We start from the raw sequence: 20082 nt of genomic DNA, 5'->3' as shown, positions 1-20082 counted from the left end.
TTGTAGCCACGGTCTGTTGCCCAGCAAAGAATTTTCTGCATCTGCGCTACTTACTGGTTATGGCGACACAGTTCACATTCATTGGCATAAGTGTTGCCATCTGTACCACAGACTGGAAAATAAATCCTTGGGCAGATTATTAGTCCATTACCAGTCGCCCGGAGGGTTTTGCTGCAATCCAACTGTAAAAAGAAAACAAACAACATTATATGTCTACACAACAGTTAACCTTCATATAACATCTCAAGGCTTTCATCCTTTGAAGTTTATAACCGATAGACAGGAGAAAAGAGGGTACCTTATGAATCTACTTGTCCTATTTATATTTTCTATTATTCTCAAGGAAAAAGCATGCAGAAGACTGAACCAAGGAAAAATTGTTGAATAAACTTCTCAAGTGTGGACTTGCCTAGGGCATCATTGTACAAAAGGCACCATATAAAAACTGAAACTTGGAATATATAGAATAGCCAGACGATTCTGTGGTGGAATCTAGACAAATATTTTATAAAACGTTTTGAAAAATATATTGAATTTGCCAATGTTCACCATCACCATCTAGTGTCACATTTCCATAATGTACTTTAAAAGACACTTAAAATGTTTTGTTGGCAGCTGTATAGCTGAGTCCTGTGTGTAAATAAAAGCACAGGCTTCCCAATTACCTGATGCTATGCTTTGTAGATCTAATGCTATTTGCTAGGTGTGGGGTTGTCTGTAGTGGTCAGCCACAAGGCAGGGTCAGCTGTACAAAACTTTCATCAGCTTTTCTGCAATTGGGCGTGGCCACCTGGATGACCAGTTCCACTCTTGAATGTCTTTCCTGTTCCAAAAGCAGTGTGAATGGTGAGCCAGAGCTGCAGAATTGTCCTCCTGACACCACTATCCCTGTAGTCCCTGGATGTGTAGGGGGAGGGGAATGGGCTTGGGGCAAGGTGGAGGTCCTTGCCCTGGGGAGAGCAATGGACCTGGATTTTCCTCCTGCCCTTCCACAACCTCAGCAATCACAAAAACGAAGCAAAATTCAAAGAGAAGGTCTCACATCCCACTGAAATGAGTGGTCATATCGCTGCTAATACCTGTGCTCTTCCACAGCTCTCCTTCACTATTTCCCACTTACACTTGAGGAACACAATTCAAATTCTTCTCCACCTGCCAACTTGCATTTACAACTTTATCTATATTACACAACCAACTGCAGAAAGCTGTAATACAGCGCTACTCACCGTGTTCTCCCAAATGTATTCATTCCCGAAGGTGCCTGAAAGGAGACCAAAAACACATGGATGCCATATCTGATCTCTCAAAAATTCAGAAAAAAATCTCTAAAGAGATTAAAAGCTGCACAACGGCTTCTCCTTTTTTAAAACTATGAATGTGTTGTAGAAGAACAAATTAATTATAAGACCTACTAGAACTATTTCAGATTACTCAGTTACTCAGTTGTATTAAACCTTTGCTGTATGAGACATTTTTACCGCTACTATGAATATCCAATTAATGCTTTAATGGGCCTAATAACAACTTTTTCAAAAGATTGTAAAGGGAGTATGATCAGCAGTTGGTTTGCTGAGCACTAACCATTTCATATAATTATAGATATGTGCCTCTAATCAGGTCTATAATATTTTTCCTGTTCTAGGGATGGGTGGATTTGTCCATGTTGCTTTCTCAGTGTGCCATTTTCCCAATCTTATGTTCGGTTTGTCTTTCAGTTTGCATTTTAAAAGTCCACCACATTTGAGTGTTAAACTGTCCTAAAATACACACTTTTACAAGCAATTTCCCCCAGCACGTTGCATTTTTGTAAGTTATTTTCAGTAATATTTGTATTATCATGCACAATCCCTCCCAGTAGAAACATTCTTGTGCACATTTTTCATACACAATTTGAAGGATAGCCGTGTTTCAGTTCAACTATCAAGAAGTGTGAATTAAGTAGGTGCACATCAAAATGCAAACCAAACCAAACTCTCTTCCATCCTTACTTGTGGCCATACCTAGGGGATCACAGAACAGGGTCCCAGTACTTTTTATGGATTTGTAGAAAATCCATAGCCATAGTTCCCTCATAGCAGAGGACTTGTTTTGAATGCCAGAGGTCCCCAGTTCAATTCATGGCATCTCCAGGCAGGAAAAGACTCTAGATTTAAACACACAAGAGGCATTGCCACACAAAGAGCATAGTACTGAGCTAGATGGACCAGCAGTATGACTGGATAAGGGAGCTTCCTAGCAAACGCAAGTAAGTGCTGCTTTTGTGAGGGAAATACATTTTTCAAGCACTCAAAATGCATAGTAACACAGGAAGCTGCCTTACGCTCAGGGCTGGCCCACCCATGAGGCGAGCTGAGGTAGCTGCCTTGGGTGCAGGAAGCCTAAGCGGTGGTGCTGCTGGTGGTGAAATGGCGGCAATATCCCACAGATATCTCATGAGATCTCATGGAGAGCATTGTGAGATTTCAGCAGCAGTTTTGAAACCACAATAGGGGAGGCTTTGGTGGGGATGGCACTGCGGCAGCAGGGCAGGGTGAAACCTTCCCACTTTGCCTTAGGTGGCAAAACCAGTCCACAGAGGGTCCATAGCCTGTCAACATTCTCCTCCTTAGGCTCATTGTTGCCCTTTGAAAACTCAGCAGGAAGGATCAGTGGACCAGACTTAGTTGGCTTTGGCTGTCATTGGCTCTTCCTCTGCCTACTGTTGGTCTTCCACCACACACCTTTGCCCCTTCTCCTCTGCAAGGCTAGACCACTGCAGCAAAACTAACCCATGCTCTTTCACACATGGCTATCCTGAAAAAGCAAACATGCACTTCAGGCATGTGGTTTCACTCATTGTTCTCTGGGTTTACCTGCCATTTCATCAATAGGACTACTTCAGTGAGTAGAAGCACCTGCCAGAGGCTTGCTAAAAAAAAAATACACTGAATTTGATATTTATGCTGATTGATTCTGGAAGCTGTTATGTTTTCTTTCACCAGTACAATACAGTAACTCTAAGGATACAGAAGCAGCCCAACCTGAAATACAAGGGAATTACACAGCATATACAATGATGGAAAAATGGAGAGGAAACATATCTGAACTAACCTGTCAGAGTGCCAATTCTCCAGTGCCAAACAAAACGATTCATTTCTGAACTCAATAAATAAAATAAAATTATTTATTTGTCATATCATGGTTAAACCTTTGTTCTTCCAAGAATCACATTGGAATGAAGGTACATTGCACAAAGCTTTATTTACAAGTATAAGGAAGAGTATAGATCATTTTTTTCTTTTCTTTTTTGGTGAGGAGAAATGAATGAAAAAATCATTCCTACCTACTTATTACATAGGAAGAAATTTAATTTCTCATTGCCTGAATCAGAAGGTACAGGGCTCAGAAGATATGGAACTGGATGTGAATTATTGAATATACAATAAGTAAATAATCAAAATAAAAAAATCCTTTCCAGTAGCACCTTAAAGACCAACTAAGTTAGTTCTTGGTATGAGCTTTCGTGTGCATGCACACTTCTTCAGATACACTGAAACAGAAGTTGCCAGATCCTTCTATATAGTGAGAAGGTGGGGAGGGGTATTACTCAGAAGGGTGGTGGGAATGGGAGATTGGCAGATAGCTGAGATGAGCCTGTTGACGACTCTTAACGACTGCAATAGGTCTTACAGGAAAGGGCAAGGGGTGAGAAGGTGAAAAATGGCTTAGTCATGTATAATGAGATAAGAATCCAATGTCTCTGTTCAGACCAGGTCTCTCCATGGTTTTGAGTTTGGTAATGAGTTGCAATTCAGCAGCTTCTCTTTCCAGTCTATTTCTGAAATTCCTTTGTAGTAAAACAGTTACTTTGAGATCTTGTTTAGAATGTCCTGGGAGATTGAAGCGTTCTCCTACTGGTTTCTCTGTTTTGTGATTCTTGATGTCAGATTTACGTCCGTTTATTCTTTGGCGTAAGGTTTGGCCTGTTTGTCCAATATAGAGAGCTGAAGGACACTGTTGGCATTTGATGGCATACACAATGTTAGACGATGAGCAATTAAATAGTCCCGAGATGGTATGTGTGATGTTGTTGGGGCCAGTAATGGTGTTGTCCGGGTGTATGTGGCAGCAAAGTTGGCATCTGGGTTTATTGCAGGCTCTGGTGCCAGTGTCCATGTTAAGTCTGGTTGTAGTATTATTGTGGGTTAGGAGTTGTTTAAGATTAGGTGGCTGTCTGTAGGCAATGAAAGGTCTTCCTCCCAGAGCTTGAGAAAGAGAACTGTCATTGTCCAGGAGAGGTTGTAGATCTCTGATGATGTGTTGTACTGTTTTAACTTGGGAGCTGTATGTGATGACTAGAGGTGTTCTGTTGTTTTCTTTTTTGGGTCTGTCTTGCAGCAAGTTCTCTCTGGGTATCAGTCTGGCTCTGTTGATCTGTTGTCTAACTTCATCTGCTGGGTATTTTAGTTCTAAAAAGGTTTGCTGTAGATCTCTTAGGTGAGAGTCTCTGTCTGTAGAACTGGAACAGATGCAGCTGTAACGTAGTGCCTGGCTATATACAATGGACTGTTTGGTATGTTATATACCTTCTCACTATATAGAAGGATCTGGCAACTTCTGTTTCAGTGTATCTGAAGAAGTGTGCATGTACACGAAAGCTCATACCAAGAACTAACTTAGTTGGTCTTTAAGGTGCTACTGGAAAGGATTTTTTTATTTTGACTATGGCAGACCAACACGGCTACCTATCTGTAACTGAAATAAGTAAATAATGATGGACTATTGTTGTAACACATGACTGCAGTGGAGAGGCTCTTGTGTGAACAAAGGCGAAAGGATTTATTCAACCCTTTTCTTTTACAAAGTCTTAAAAATTGATTTTTATTCCTTAAATCGTGTCATTCTTTGGAACTGAATTTTTAGAAGATGCTGTTTTTCAGCATACAACTGTCATTTGCCAATGCATTGTAAAAGGCTGAAAAGTCACATGGATGGGTTGATAGGAAATGATATTTTCAAAATATCAAGCTACTGTGCATTCTGAGGAACTTGAAGTGAATATTAATCTGTATCTGGATTACACGTATACTGCATAGGTATTTGGGGGGGGGTGAGTGTGTATCTTCCTTAGGCTTGTCTCCTTTAATACTATAATGAAGCAGGAGAAGAGTTAGTCTGAATGTTCTTTCAAAGATTCCCACTTCTTAACCCTGTGAATGCATAGTTTGGTCAGATGTTCACCCAAACATGACCCAGTATGAAATTCTGGTTCTCAGCTCAGCTGCTACCCTTGTGAATGGGTCTGCAAGACAGACAGATTGTATCCCTTTGTCCTCCCCTTGGCCAGGTGGGAGCAGGACAAGCTACGCCTGAGCTTTTTTTGGAGTCAAGCTGACAGGAAGAGGAGGCTGAGGGCATCTTCTGGTGCTGGGGGTTCTCCTAAAAAATTCCCTACAAGTGGAGAGCAGTGAATTTAGGAAACCTTTAGAGTTAACCTGTATCTTCTTTACCTATGCTCACTTTGCCAACACAATCTGCCAGCCCTGCATGGAAGCCCACCAGTGGCTCATTAAGATCCCTAGTTTAGCTGCTTGGCTGGGACTTCAGAAACAAGCAGCTTGTGAAGCCCAAGCCCACACAGTTAACAGGTAGTGTTCAGCTTGGTCGGGATCCCATGTATAAGCCTGTGCCCGTTGCTCTGTCCCAGCTTCTGCCAACCTAGCAGTTTGAAAGCATGCCAGGCCAAATAGATAAATATGTACAGTTGCGGCGGGAAAGTAAACAGCATTTCTGTGTGCTCTGCCTTCCATCATGGTATTCCGTTGTGCCAGAAGCAGTTTAGTCATGCTGGCCACATGACCTGGAAAGCTGTCTGTGGACAAACGCCAGCTCCCTCAACCTGAAGCAAAATGAGCTCCGCACACCATAGTCACCTTTGACTGGACTTAACTGTCTAGGAGTCCTCTACCTTTTTACCTTTACCTTTTTATAAGTCTGTGCCACACTCACTAAGGCCTAAAATGTTCCGCATTGCCTGTATGTGTTGAAAAGGCTAGAATTGGGAGGTCTAGTATGTAACAGAAAAGATGAATCCTATGATGGGATCACTGTGATCACCATGGGGAAAATTGGATTATATGGTACGTTTGGGGGTGAGAAGAGTCTGAGCCTGTAGCCTATCCAATGATTCCCTCCCCTCATTTTCAGGGGCTTTCAGGTGTCCTAGTTGAATAAATTCCATGAGTCCTTTCCTTAATTCATGTTGTTGACTTGATGGGGTTGCAAATCACCTTTCTTCATGAAGCTCAATATAATCAATTGTTATTAATCATAAGAACGGGATCATCTTGGGTCATCACTTCTGAACTCAGTGGTGGACTTTGGTCTTTAAAATTTCAGGCCAAAAATTGGCACCCCCACCCCACCTCTCGCCTTTCATTCTGCTCAATTCAGTACAATATAGTTGTGAACCTCTGCAGCGCCCTCTAGTGTCAGCATCCAGTGCAGTGGAACCACCTACACTGTCCCAAATCTGCCTCTAAATTAGGATGAAAAATCACAGACAACGGGAAATGGGTTCAGAAGATATGGAACTGGATGTGAATTAATGAATATACAATACGTAAATAACTATGGAATATTGTTTTAACATATGACCACAGCGGAGAGGCTCTTGTGTGAACAAAGACGAAAGGATTTATTTTTCAACATGTCGGAATCGTCGTTGACATTTATTGAAATTAATAATTGGAGAACCCCTTTTGAACTTTTTATGTGGAAGGGAAAATGAATGAATTGGAGATGTCTGGGTCTGAAGATTGGGAAAATATAACTTGGCAGAAGGAGGAGCAGCTGGATGTCACACTGGAGTAAATACTTTGAATGTTCTTTTTAAATGTAACTAACAGAGAATCGGATGTCGTTTTTTTACTTCTCTTTCTTTTTTCCATTCTTTTTTCCTTCCTTCTTTCACTCTTTTATTTTTAACTTCCTTTCTTCTCTTTCTTCTCTCTCTCCCTCTCCCCCCTTTCCCCTTTATTCTTTTTGTTTGATGTTCTCTACTCTAAGTCACTATTGGAATTATACACACATGAAGGTGAAGGCTGGTTGGTGAAGGCAGGGAAGGGCAGATTTTTACTGTTCAGCCTACCAATGCTTGCAATCCCGTTGAAATAACCGATATATCAAATATTGTATTAACAGTGTGATTCCCATTGATTTCTCTCTCTCTTTTTCAGTTGATTAACAAGAGGGGTGTTTTTTTTTGCACCATTGAGCGGGTTAGAAATAAAACTTCTGATATACTGAAAGATGCTTATCTGAGAAGAAACAAAGAACCAGAGAGAACACCACAAATACACCTACGTGGCAGAGGTAGTTATTCAACTGTAAATACAGCTCCAGACAGGCAAGCAGTTCCAGTTGGGTATTTACAGTGGTACCTCGGGTTAAGTACTTAATTCGTTCTGGAGGTCCGTTCTTAACGTGAAACTGTTCTTAACCTGAGGTACCACTTTAGCTAATGGGGCCTCCCGCTGCTGCCGCACGATTTCTGTTCTCATCCTGAAGCAAAGTTCTTAACTCGAGGTACTATTTCGGTTTGGTTTTTTTTATAAATATTTTATTAGGTTTCACAATGAAAAAACATACAAAAACAAAGAAAATACAAAGTCACAAAAAATACAATACAAAAAAGTAAACATTAAACACATCAAAAGAAAACCAATAAAAAAAAAGATAGAAAACACATATATTAACACACACAAAAATCCCTCTTTCTTAATTTCTCATCTTCAATTAACTTATTTTCCGGACTTCCTCACATCTCCCATTCTTGTATCCCTTTTTTAAAAATTAGTTCAGCAAATTCATATCCCATTAGTTTTTCTATTGTTATTCCAATCTTACATTTTACTTTGTTGCTAAGGCCCCTGCAATTCATTTCAATGTCTTTAACATTCGTAAATTTTACAATATTTCTGAAAAATAGATTTTGAATTTCTTCCATTCCTCCTCCACCGTCTCCTCTCCCTGGTCTCGGATTCTGCCAGTCATTTCCGCCATCTCCATATAGTCCATTAGTTGCATCTGCCAATCTTCCAAGGTGGGTAGATCTTGTGTCTTCCAATGCTTTGCAATGAGGATTCTTGCTGCTGCCGTAGCATACATGAAAAAAGTTCTATCCTTCTTTAACACCGATTGGTCCACTATGCCCAGGAGGAAGGCCTCTGGTTTCTTCAGGAAAGTATATTTAAATACCTTTTTCAGTTCATTATATATCAATTCCTCGAGGTACTATTTCTGGGTTAGCGGAGTCTGTAACCTGAAGCGTCTCTAACCCAAGGTATCACTGTATATGTGGATGTGCAGATCCATATCACAGGTCCTAATCTAAACATTCCTGTTGTTGCAAAGTAACCCACAGGTTGAAATTCTCTGTCAGCAAGAATGAAAAGGCATGAAAAAAAGGAGAAAAACACTTGAGCTGCTCCAATGGTTTTGCTGACCAGCTTCTGGTGTCAGTCTTTCTTGTAGAAGGTCTTGGAAGCAACAACTCTGCAAGCAAAACCTCCAAGTGGGGATGAGAGAGACATTCCATTCAGTTGGCATGTAATGGCAAGCAGGCCTGTTTCACGCTTTCCAAAGCAAGATGTGAACCAAACAACAGCCATCTTTTGAAATTCACACTTCTCTGAATTTTTCAGCTCGGTTCTCCTGCCAAGTAATGTGTATAAAAAGATCCATATTTTAGAGTAATGTACACATATAAATTCATATATTCGTGAAAGTAACAGTAAAAATGCATTATAGCTGGAGCAACTGCATGCAAAAAAATGGGCCTTTGGGGAGAAATTGACACTAAAATGCTGGTGAGATTTTGTGCAGATTTGTTTATTTCTTTATTTGCAAACGTATGGGAAATGTGGGAAACTGATCTTAAGAGTGGGAAAACGAAGGTGAGGGCGCTGATGCCCCCTGCCAAATCCCTCTGCCTGCTGGATGAAGTGACCATCCCTGCACACCAGTCATCCTGCATGTATTGGTACATATGTGCACCCTCTGCAAAATAACCATGCCTAGTACTAAGGGGATATTGGGGAAAAAACCTGCTCTTGCTTTTTAAATGCATTTATTTTCCTAGTTAAAATAAGTAACTTCAATGGAGCTCCAGTGTGAATCAGAAATGGGCAGAGTGGAATTAGGTGCAGAATGCCCACTGTAGCAGCAGCATTGACATAATTTTGATGCCATTTATTCTGACACCATCAACCACGGTATACTCCTGGACCAGCTCCAGGCAGTGGAGGACCTTGGAGTCCCAAATTTTGAGGCCCCCGCCTACCTTTCACCTTCCATTCTATATCCTAGTTGCAGCGACCCCTGAGGCACCCCAGAGACTCCCTGCCCAGTGCGACCAAACTGGTCACGCTCCTCTAAGTCTGCCTCTGCTCCAGGCAATGGGAATTGGGGGCACTGTATTACAGTGGTCCTGATCCTATCTTCAGGAAAAAGTCCTGAGAATAGCTTTGGGACACTGTTTGGGGGGGGGGGCATCTTGTGGCCACATTATGGAGTGCTTATTTCCAATGCTATTTAATATCTACATGATTCCATTGGGAGAGGTCAATAGGAGTTTCGGAGTGAGGTGCCATCAGTATGCTGACGACACTCAGTTCTACTTTGCCATAACATCTGAATCCAGAGAGGCTGTACAGTACCTGGGCCATTGCCTGGAAGCAGTGGTGAAATGGATGAATAAAATCAAGCTGAGCTTGAAACCTAGCAAGATGGATGCACTGTGGGTAAGTAGTCCCCGTGTCCAAGAAATTGGTCCATTGCCTATCCTGGATGAGGAACCAGGCAGAGTTCAAGGTGTTCCTATTAGCATATAAAGACCTTAACAACTTGGGACCAGTTTACCTACAAGATCGCCTAACCCCCAGAGTCAGCCCACCCAGATTGAAACAGACATCACCCCCTACTGGCACCTCGCTTGCCCCACCACTGCCAGAGAAGCAAACCCAGGCAACTTCATGATTGTAATGGTGGATTTGTCAGCCTCTTAGTGCTCTTCTGAGCAGTTAGATCTAACCTTTTTCCCATGCATATAAGGAAGTCTTTGTGGCCTTGATGACAAACTCTCCCAGTTTCAAGAAATATTTACATATGGAAATGGAATATTACAGAGCACTGCAGTGTCCTGTACCAGTTGCAACAGTTTCCTTTTAGTGCACAATTCAAGAAACATTTGGCAACCAGCCAGTTAGCAAATAGTACGTGAACAGCTTACTCACTAAAGCATAAGTCATAGCAAAGATAACAAATATTTTCAAAGTAAACCAATAAAAATGAATTAAACAACAGTAACATTCTCAGTTAACTTTATTGCAATGTATCACGTGGGTTTCTAGAGAAGGGTGATATCATTTCATTGCTGCTGAAGTAAATACAGCTCCATATCTGCTGGACCCACTGCCAGCCAACATGTACTGTTTTCCACTTCTGCCCATGGGCTCAAATGCACACACCATAACATATACATGCTCTGGACATGCCAAAAACTGGAGAAGGTTTTGAGAAGAAAAGCCCTGTTGGATCTGGCTGAGGGCCCAAGTCAAAGTTGAGCATCCAGAAGTGGCACATTGGGTGGGCCAGAGCTGTGGGGCTGCCCTCCTGCCACTGCAGCCACTGGAGCTTACCTGAAGTAAGCGTTATTCTGTTCAGATGCAAAGATTGTACAAAATACCTGACACTTTTAAAAAGAAGGCAATGCAACCAGCACTCTCCAATGCAACCATTGAGTCCCATTTACAATTGTGAGACTTCTATCCTTAGAAGTATCAAGGATTTGCCTTGCCACTGTGATCTCAATAGAATGAATATGCCACTTCAAGGAGAATGTCCAAGGAAAAATGGGGAATATATTGTTAGGGCAATACTCTGAGCATCAGAAGTGTGGTTTAATTAGAACATAATAATAGCATTGGTGGATCATGCCCATGTCTCTTCTGTCCCAGGATGCTGTTCTCACAGCTGACAACCAGATGCCTATGGGATGCCTGCAAGCAGGACCTGAGGGCAAAAACACTGGACCCACCTGCTGTTTTCCCAGTAACTTGTATTCAGAAGAAAATGGCCTCAAACAATGGAAATCCAAGATGCTCACGCCATACATTCATGGCTTGTTTTCTCCTATCACCAAATCTTGTTTTCTCTGTGCTTGTTTTCCACTTTGTGGTTTCCAAACAATTAAAGATAATAAGTGTATTTGACGTATATAACGTGTTTGTATTACTTTCTGGGGCAACAACACCTCTTTTATTTTATGGCTTATATGCTGAACAAGTAAGGCTCCTTTGTTTTCTTTGTACTAAAGCAATTGTCTATGATCAAAAGAATCCCAACATTTCTAAAACTGTTTTGTTTGTACCTCATTTATTGTGACCTGCAACAGCAATGTCATCATCACACCAGAAGCCGTATTTCTTAAGGAGCTGGTTGCCAAATGTTTATTGCATACACGTGGAATGTGCATTGAAAGGGAAACCATTAAAATTGGTACAAGACATTGCAGTCCTCTGTTATCACATTTGCATGTGTAAATATTTCTCAAAAATTGGGAGATTTCATCATCAAGGCTGCAGAAACTTCCATAAATACATGGAATACCAGACCTCATCCGTAACCAGTGGAATCTGAAAAGCATCTACTGCTTGGAAAAGCACTAAGAGGCCAAACCCACCAGCAAAATCATGAAGCCAAGCAGCTTTCTCCTCCTCACTCTGACGGTCTTCTTTTTGTACTAAGATAAGTCATATTTCATATTGCAAAATTTCTCTTTCTCGGAGAGGTGTAGGGACCAAACAGTCCATAGACTATTCATGTCTTCAGATGAGTGTAGGAAGGCTCCACCTGTGGTGGCCAAATCCAGTTAAAATCTCCCTGCAAACCACTGTGTTCGCTGTCTGAAAGCTTGCGGAAGGAGGGGACATTGTGGTCAAACATAGGGACACTGGGGGCAGGGACACACATCCCCCCAAAACACACACACTCTTGAGCCTTCCCACATTGTTTTGGACACTGAAACATGTCTGTTCTCAAGGTTCCTCCTATATGAAATTATACATGGCAGGAAGAGCCAAAATGAATGTCTTCCTATGTGAGATTTACTCTATCAAATAAAGATACTCTCCATCAGGGCTCTACACTACAAAAGGCGCCCACCACTATTCACACCATTGGAGCCTTTTTGAAAGCTGAGGCTCGAAACACTAATACCCCCTGAAGGTACCATGTACTCTCCTTTCTTCATAGTCCCCACGTGGCTCCTGTGACAAAGAAAGTGGACCTAGCCATGATTCTTAACATGCAAAGCACCACAGCCGGGCATTCAAGGGATATCAACAGAACTGGGTCCCAGTTATTTATGGACTAAACCAGTATATACAGTTATTTGTATTTAGTATAGTTAAGTGAACCATTTCCCATTGATTTGATTGTCTTCCTATCCATGCTCAGTGGCATTTAAAGGAAATTGTATATTGCCAAGGCAAATTATAGATGCATTTTTAGGATAACATAGGATGTACAAGATACAATGCATCTCACTTTTCAGTTCCTAGAAATAAATGTTATCAAATAGGCTATTATTCAACATATGGAATTTCTAAACAATTTTCACATTTTCTGTGTTTTGCATCTAGATGTTGTGTAAGCAACATGGGAAGCGGTAAGTGGGAAATCATTTATTCTTATGAAAGAACATGGAAGTAGTGTGGAGTTAAGATAAATGAATTTATGTTTCTTGTGGATTTTAAAATATTCTCTGTGTGTGTGTGTGTGTGTGTGTGTGTGTGTGTCAATTTTTAAAATAGAATTTAAAATAAGGCAACAAAAATACATCGACACAAATATAACATACAAGAGCTGGGTTTTTCGCATGATTACACATATCTAGTCCCACCCCTTTTTTTAAAAAAAAAGTGGGTAGTATTATTGTTTGTTCCAGTTGCTACCCACAATTTGTAAGAAAGTCTCAGCTTGTGTTCCGTAGTAGCCTACTGGGGTTATTCTGTTATTACTAGACAGACCGCCCAACCTTGCAGGCATATTATTTAGCCACTGTCTTATGAATCCAGGCACTCACTGTGTGTTTTTTAAAAGTATTTATTTGCAAAACAACCGTTAAATGTGTCTACCATGAAACCCCTGGAGCTGCCCACTCGCAATCTGGCAGGATTAATCCTCTCTGTAGGGACTACCATGTCTGCAAATTTTGTTTCGCAGTTTGAAAAATTTGTACCTGTTCTAACCGTGGAATATTTTAAACTTTAAATGAATGAATGAATTTATTAATACGGTCACAGACCAGCATCAACGCACACAATATCACAGATTATTTAAAAAAAAATCAGAAATACAGAGGACAATATGAATAGAACAAAAAAATAATTAATTATTAGTGTGCCCCCTGTAATCAACATTTAGGGGTTTGGTCATTATGGGATACCACTTGCTTCCTGTGATTAATTGCAGACGCACAGAATTTGGCTACATTTAATGTAGTCTTGGGATTCTTGTCCTCTAGCAGTAGTTTTAAACTATGGTGTTCCGATTCTTTCCTGGACTTTTGCAAAATAGGTGTAATAAAAGTCAAACGTATATCCTCATAAAGATGACAACGTAATAGTACATGTGAAGCAGTTTCAACTTCCAACGAGCCACAAGGGCCGACCCATGCTGTGTATGGTTTACCCTCAAATCTGCCCTGAAGTAAGGCAGAAGGGAGAACGTTGAATCTAGCGAGGGTAAAAGACCGTCTGTATTTGGGTACCTGAAGACCTGACAGATAGTTAGTTGGAGAGAAACCTCTCCCATGGTCCCTTATTGCTGGATGTTTGATCATTTCGCTCATGTGGCATTGTAATTCTACATCCCAGATACGCTGGCGAATTGTAGTCCTAGCTTTTTCGAAGCCTATCGCTATCAGGGTCTGCTGTGGGATCCCCAAGCCTTTAAGCTTTTCCAGCAGTGTAGCTTTCCATTTGGATTGGCAGGTATCTAATATGGTTAAAGGTGCCAGCCCAACCGGGAAGAAAATAAGCTTTAGCCAATAATGGATCTTCAATATCCATATCCGAGTACCGATAGGAATTTGCCCAACCTCCAAACGGACCGCTATGTTGGATATGCAAGAGGGGATCCCCAGCAAGCAGCGGAAAAACTTAGTTTGGAATGCCTCTAAGAGAGTAAGGTTTTTAAAGCTGCAGATCTGGGATCCATATAACAATTGTGATAGTATTTTGGCAGCAAAGACCTGGGAGGCTGCCATTATGTGTTGGGCCCCTTTCCCATAGAAGAATCTTATTAATGCTTTGGTAGATCTTTCTGCATTTGCAATAGTATTATTAATCTGAAAGCACCAGGAGCCCCTTTCCTGGAAGGTTACACCCAGGTATTTAAAGGTTGCTACCTGTTCTATTAAGTGATTGTCTATTCTCCATTTGTGCCTCCTCCTTTTTTTAGAGAACACCATGACTTTGGATTTGTTGTAGTTAATTGTTAGTTGTTCGATGCTGCAGTATTTGGTAAGAGATCTCAAAAGTTTTCTTAATCCAACACAAGAAAAGGAAATTAAAACTGTGTCATCTGCATATAAAAGGACCGGGAGGGGCGTACCGATGGGCATTATCTTTCTCCATATTTCCTACTAGCAAGTTGATATAGAAGTTAAATAAAGTAGACACAAGGACACACCCTTGCCTGACCCCCTTATGGATTTGGATTTCCTTGGATAGGTGGCCCTGTTGGTCACACCTTACCCGGATCCGTGTATTTTCATAAAGACTGTAGATGAGATACAGTAGACGTTTGTTTATATTTGCGGCACTTAGTTTTCCCCAAAGCCTGTCCCTCGGTATTAAATCAAAAGCAGATTTGAAATCTATAAAGGCCACGTATAGGGAACCTCCTTTTCTTGATGTATATTTCTCCGCAAGATGTTGGAGAACAAGGCCTTGGTCTAAGGTTGACCGATTTGCCCTAAAACCAGCCTGTGCTTCTGAAAGAATGTGGTCTTGTTCCAACCAGTCCACTAATTTGTCGCATAGGTAGGCAGCGTACAATTTGCTAATGATACTTAGGAGGCTGATTGGCCTGTAATTAGCCGGGTCTGATCGGCTCCCTTTCTTGAATAAAGGGATGATGATTGCTAATCCCCAGTCCTCAGGGATAGTGGCCGATTGATCTATGCTAGTAAATAGGGCAGCTAGCACAGGGGCCCACCATTCAACATTAGCCTTAAGGAGTTCCGGTGTAATGTTGTCTACGCCGGGTGCTTTTCCAGGTTTAAGGGATTGGATGAGCCTATTGATCTCTTCAGTTGCTACTGGGGGCCATTCGGTGCCAATATCACTCGGAGCTGGGGGCAGGGCCTGCAGATGTTGATTTGATGTATATAAAGATAGAAAGTAAGCCTCCCAAATCCCAACTGGTATAGTATAATCAATTTCAATCGGGGAGTCTTGCCAGCTTTTCGTGACTATTTTCCAAAAAGTGGCTGAGCCTTTCCTTCGAGAGGCCTCTAATAAACGTTGCCACTCCCCCCTTTGGGCCTGAAGCTTTTTCTTTTTAATCAGATCTTTATATTTACGTTTGGCTTTGAACCATTCCGCGGGAAGCAAGGGTAAATTCGCTGATTTGTTTGATTCCTGATCAAACCAGGGTTTGGATTTGTTGGGGAATAAAGGTTGGTGCGATGTCTTTTTTTGAATCAGGTGGGGTTGCAAAAGTGAGATCAGATCCAGGAACAAGATTATTCTAGATTCAGAACATGGTGAGTTTAAGAGATTATCTCTTCTCATGAGGAATATGTCCGAATATAGCCTTTCAGATGTTTCGGCATTCAGCTTTTCGGACCATCTAATACGTGAGTATCTCAACTCCATGTTGGAGGACCTGGGGTCTTCAAGTTTATCGTTGCAAAATAAGTCTTTTCTTGCATCCAGGAGAAGGCAGAGCGGTAAGTGATCACTATCAACCCTCTCCTCCACTTTGCACTCAAGGGCTCTATTTAGGAGATTAAATGATACCATAACATAGTCAATAGTGGAAGCTCCTGCCTTAGATATAAAAGTAAATTCCCCACAAGTCTCCCCATTCTTGTGCCCATTTAGTATGACCAGGTCCAGATTGTTAGAAAGACGCAATAGGCACAGACCTGCTTAATTACATCCCTTGTCTTTTGAGAATCTAGTGGGTATAAGGTGGTTTTCTTCCACGATGGGTGGCGAGTCGTGGAATTGTGCATATAGTGCTTCGTCAGACTGGCCAATTCTGGCATTAAGATCACCAGCCACTAGCACTGAAGCTGCAGGGGTTTGAGTCATCAAACCATCAATGTATGTTTCCAGCCCATGCCAGGTGTTTTTAATCAGCTGCTTGCCTCTTTGGGGGGGAAGATATACATTAATCAGTAGCAGGGTGAAGAATCTACTTTTCACTAGTAAGGCCATAGCCAGGTGTTTCAGTGTCTCTAACTTTACTAAGGACGCCCTCAACCTTGTAGATATTAAAATGCCTAGGCCACCCTTGACTCTCCCCCCTTTAGTGCTTGGGGATCCTGTGAGGGACATTGAGGAAAAGCCGTTAACTTCTAGGTCCCCTGTGAGCCATGTCTCCTGTGAAAATACTATGTTGTAGCCTAAATTTAAATTTAGCAAAGGATGGGTCAGCTGCCTTTTTTGCCATCCATGATAAAAAGCTAAGGTTGGCTTTACCAAGAACCACTCCTTGTCAATTATCTTCCAAGGTACTGTTGGAGTTTACCATTCTACGTGGCAGCCGACGATCATCTTTACATGGAGAACTGCCCAGGTGTTCTATGGTGTCAGATGATAAATATAGAGTACTCACATTGGTAGACACTGGGCCTTTGCTATACAAGGCCTCCTCCTGGGGGTATTCTACCTGGTTGTAGCCTAATTCCGCTTCATCTAAGTATCTCATTTTGGACAGGAAGCCTGGTGAGGTTTCCTTAGGCATGTTTTTCCTTATAGGGAGCGATGCATTGTTCTCCTTTGTAAGTTGAACTTTCTTGATGCAAAACTTTAAATGTGTTTTGCATGAAATCCCAGGCACTGATGAGCTATAATTTGACAGGTTTAAGCCCCCGCAATGGGGCCTTACCATGTCACCAAATCACATGCCCCAAGTGGGAACTTGGGATGAATAGAGAACAACATTATCACACAATTCCCTGCTTGCCAGGACAATAAATCAGCATTTCCCTGTGCTTTAATGCACACCTTAATATGTTGTTGTTTAGTCGTTTAGTCGTGTCCGACTCTTCGTGACCCCATGGACCAGAGCACGCCAGGCACTTCTGTCCTCCACTGCCTCCCGCAGTTTGATCAAACTCATGCTAGTAGCTTCAAGAACACCATCCAACCATCTCATTCTCTGTCATCCCCTTCTCCTTCTGCCCTCCATCTTTCCCAACATCAGGGTCTTTTCCAGGGAGTCTTCTCTTCTCATGAGGTGGCCAAAGTATTGGAGCCTCAGCTTCACGATCTGTCCTTCCAGTGAGCACTCAGGGCTGATTTCCTTCAGAATGGAGAGGTTTGATCTTCTTGCAGTCCATGGGACTCTCAAGAGTCTCCTCCAGCACCATAATTCAAAAGCATCAATTCTTCGGCGATCAGCCTTCTTTATGGTCCAGCTCTCACTTCCATACATCACTACTGGGAAAACCATGGCTTTTACTATACTATACTATACTATACTATACTATACTATACTATACTATACTATACTATACACCTTAATATAGCACTTGTTGAATTGTCATTTGCATTCCTCATCTTTGCCTCTTTCTTAGGCATGTCATAATCAGAAAGGTCTTGCAGTCCAAAGGTTAAGTGGGGAGGACCTTTAAAACTGTTGTGTCCTTCGTCTTCAGGAATATTGCAAAGGGCATCCAAACCCTGCATGCATCTTCGAGAAACGTCCCCACTGTGGTTCTGATGGCAAGACCAATGGCAACAAGTGTGACTTCTGCAATGCATATATGTGAGTATATCAAAGAATCATGCAGTCTAAAGGGACCCCAAGAGTCATGTATTCCAACCTCCTGGAATGCAGGAATCCTTTCTGCCCTGATACATCTTTGTTGGAAGTTAAAAAGTACTTGATTATATTTGCACTAAGCATGGTGAGATGTAAATAAAAGAACGGAAAAGAAAAAGAGAATCAGCACCCATGTAGAAGGGAAAGTCAAGCGGGGGGGGGACACCCCTCCCCTGGACAGTGCAGGAATCATTTTGCACAATGTGGTATTCTAACCCTTGGCCCTAATTTATGTGTTGCTTATGAGGCCCAAAGGAACATGGTGAGCAGAGCTAATCTGTAGGTAGCCCTGAATTTGAAGATGGGGTGGGTTGGGAGGGCTATTCACATGCACCACCCTCCTGAAAGTCTTGCTGCTGCTGCTGCTAAGAGTGATCCAGGGGGACGGGGAGGGGAAATGGGCTCTATCGCCATCCCACCAGGCCAGACTCAACGCAAAAGGTAGTAGGGTTGGCCCAGAAGAAATATAACAAAAGCCATCAGGGAATCAGGGGATAATAAGAACATTATTCTGAAGGTATCAAAGGCCTACACTAGGTGTTTCCTTAATGTGGATCTTGGAATTGCTCTAGGTAAATGTCTGAATATTTACCGCTAGAGAAGTTTGATACAGATGTACAGTGAAGGCTGGAGAAGGGGGATCTTCCACAAAGTGGTAGACCTGAAAAGGGCATTGGTCCCTCTTGCTCAATATTGGCTAGGCTGTCAGAATGCAGTTTTTCAGGGTCTCAGACAGGATCTGTCCTCAGCCCTTTCCCATCCCCAAGACTGTCAGCAATGATGGCATAAGCTTTCCCACCTATAGAGTATTTGTCTTTAAAGAGTTATAATGAAAGCTGCATCTTACGAATTCTCATATTTATTTACTTCTTTTTTTCTCATCAGCGAAAGTGGAAGAAAGCTGAAACTGAAATACTATGGAGAATGCAAAAAAGCTTAAGATGCACAAGACTATGAAACATCAAAAAAAGAAGTCCCATTTCTTTTTAAGCTCCACTCATTGCATCACTACAAAACAAATCCATTCTTCTCTTTGCTTATCCTCTGTGAGCCAGTGAATATCTCGCAACATCTTAATTTGGTTTATCAATAAATAAGCTCAGGAACATTATCAAACTCTCCATACATTTATTGGTGTATTATCTTTTCTTAAAATTATTATATGATTTGGACGAGAGATTGGTGTCGAAGTTTCTTACTAATAACGCACAATCAGGGAACTGAGTCAAACAATCAGTGGAATCTTCTCCCTTTTGAGTATGACATTTCTGAGTTCTGGCAATTGAGTTCTGCAGATTAAAAAAAACCCATCCCCCTGCTATGATACATTTCTTTTCTTTTCTATTGATTTTTAATAGGGGGGGGGGACAGAGAAATAAGAGAAAAGTACACATTGAAAATTCAGTTGCCATCATATGAATTGATATATGCCATTCAAGTGGGTACCCAGCTACAACATTGCGCCAGCAGAAGAATTAATGTTAATGCAATGGGATTTCTCTCCTCCTTGCTTTCCCCACCTTGGTGTCCCACTGTGTCGCCTATGTGGCTCTGCTGGATTTTGGAAATCCCTAGGCCAGGTTAGGCTATGCAGAGGAGGAGGAAGAGGAGGAGGAGGAGGAGGAGAAGGAGGAGAAGGAGAGAAGGGGAGACGGTTCTGCTGCCCAAGGGGAACATAAGAAGCAGCTGCTGGATCAGGCCAATGGCCCACCAGATCCATCATCCTGTTCTGCATATGCCCAGTTGCCAAGTTCATTCATCTCTGAGATGCAGCAGCCATCTTGTTTTTGTGAGAGAGAAAAGCAGAAGAGCTCCTCACTTTCACAGGTATTGTTCCACAAGGAAATCTCAACAGAGCAGAGAAAATAGTGTCCATCCTTCAGCCTTTTCCACTGGAAGGCAACTCAGCTGCTCATCAGAATATACGCTTATGGCAGGGAAAGGCAGGAAGTACCCACATGTTGTGCAAACATCTGA

This window comes from Podarcis liolepis, assembly GCF_965112155.1.
Source record: "Podarcis liolepis genome assembly, chromosome: 2".
Classification (NCBI taxonomy): domain Eukaryota; kingdom Metazoa; phylum Chordata; class Lepidosauria; order Squamata; family Lacertidae; genus Podarcis; species Podarcis liolepis.
Note: the sequence above shows the minus strand (reverse complement) of the source record.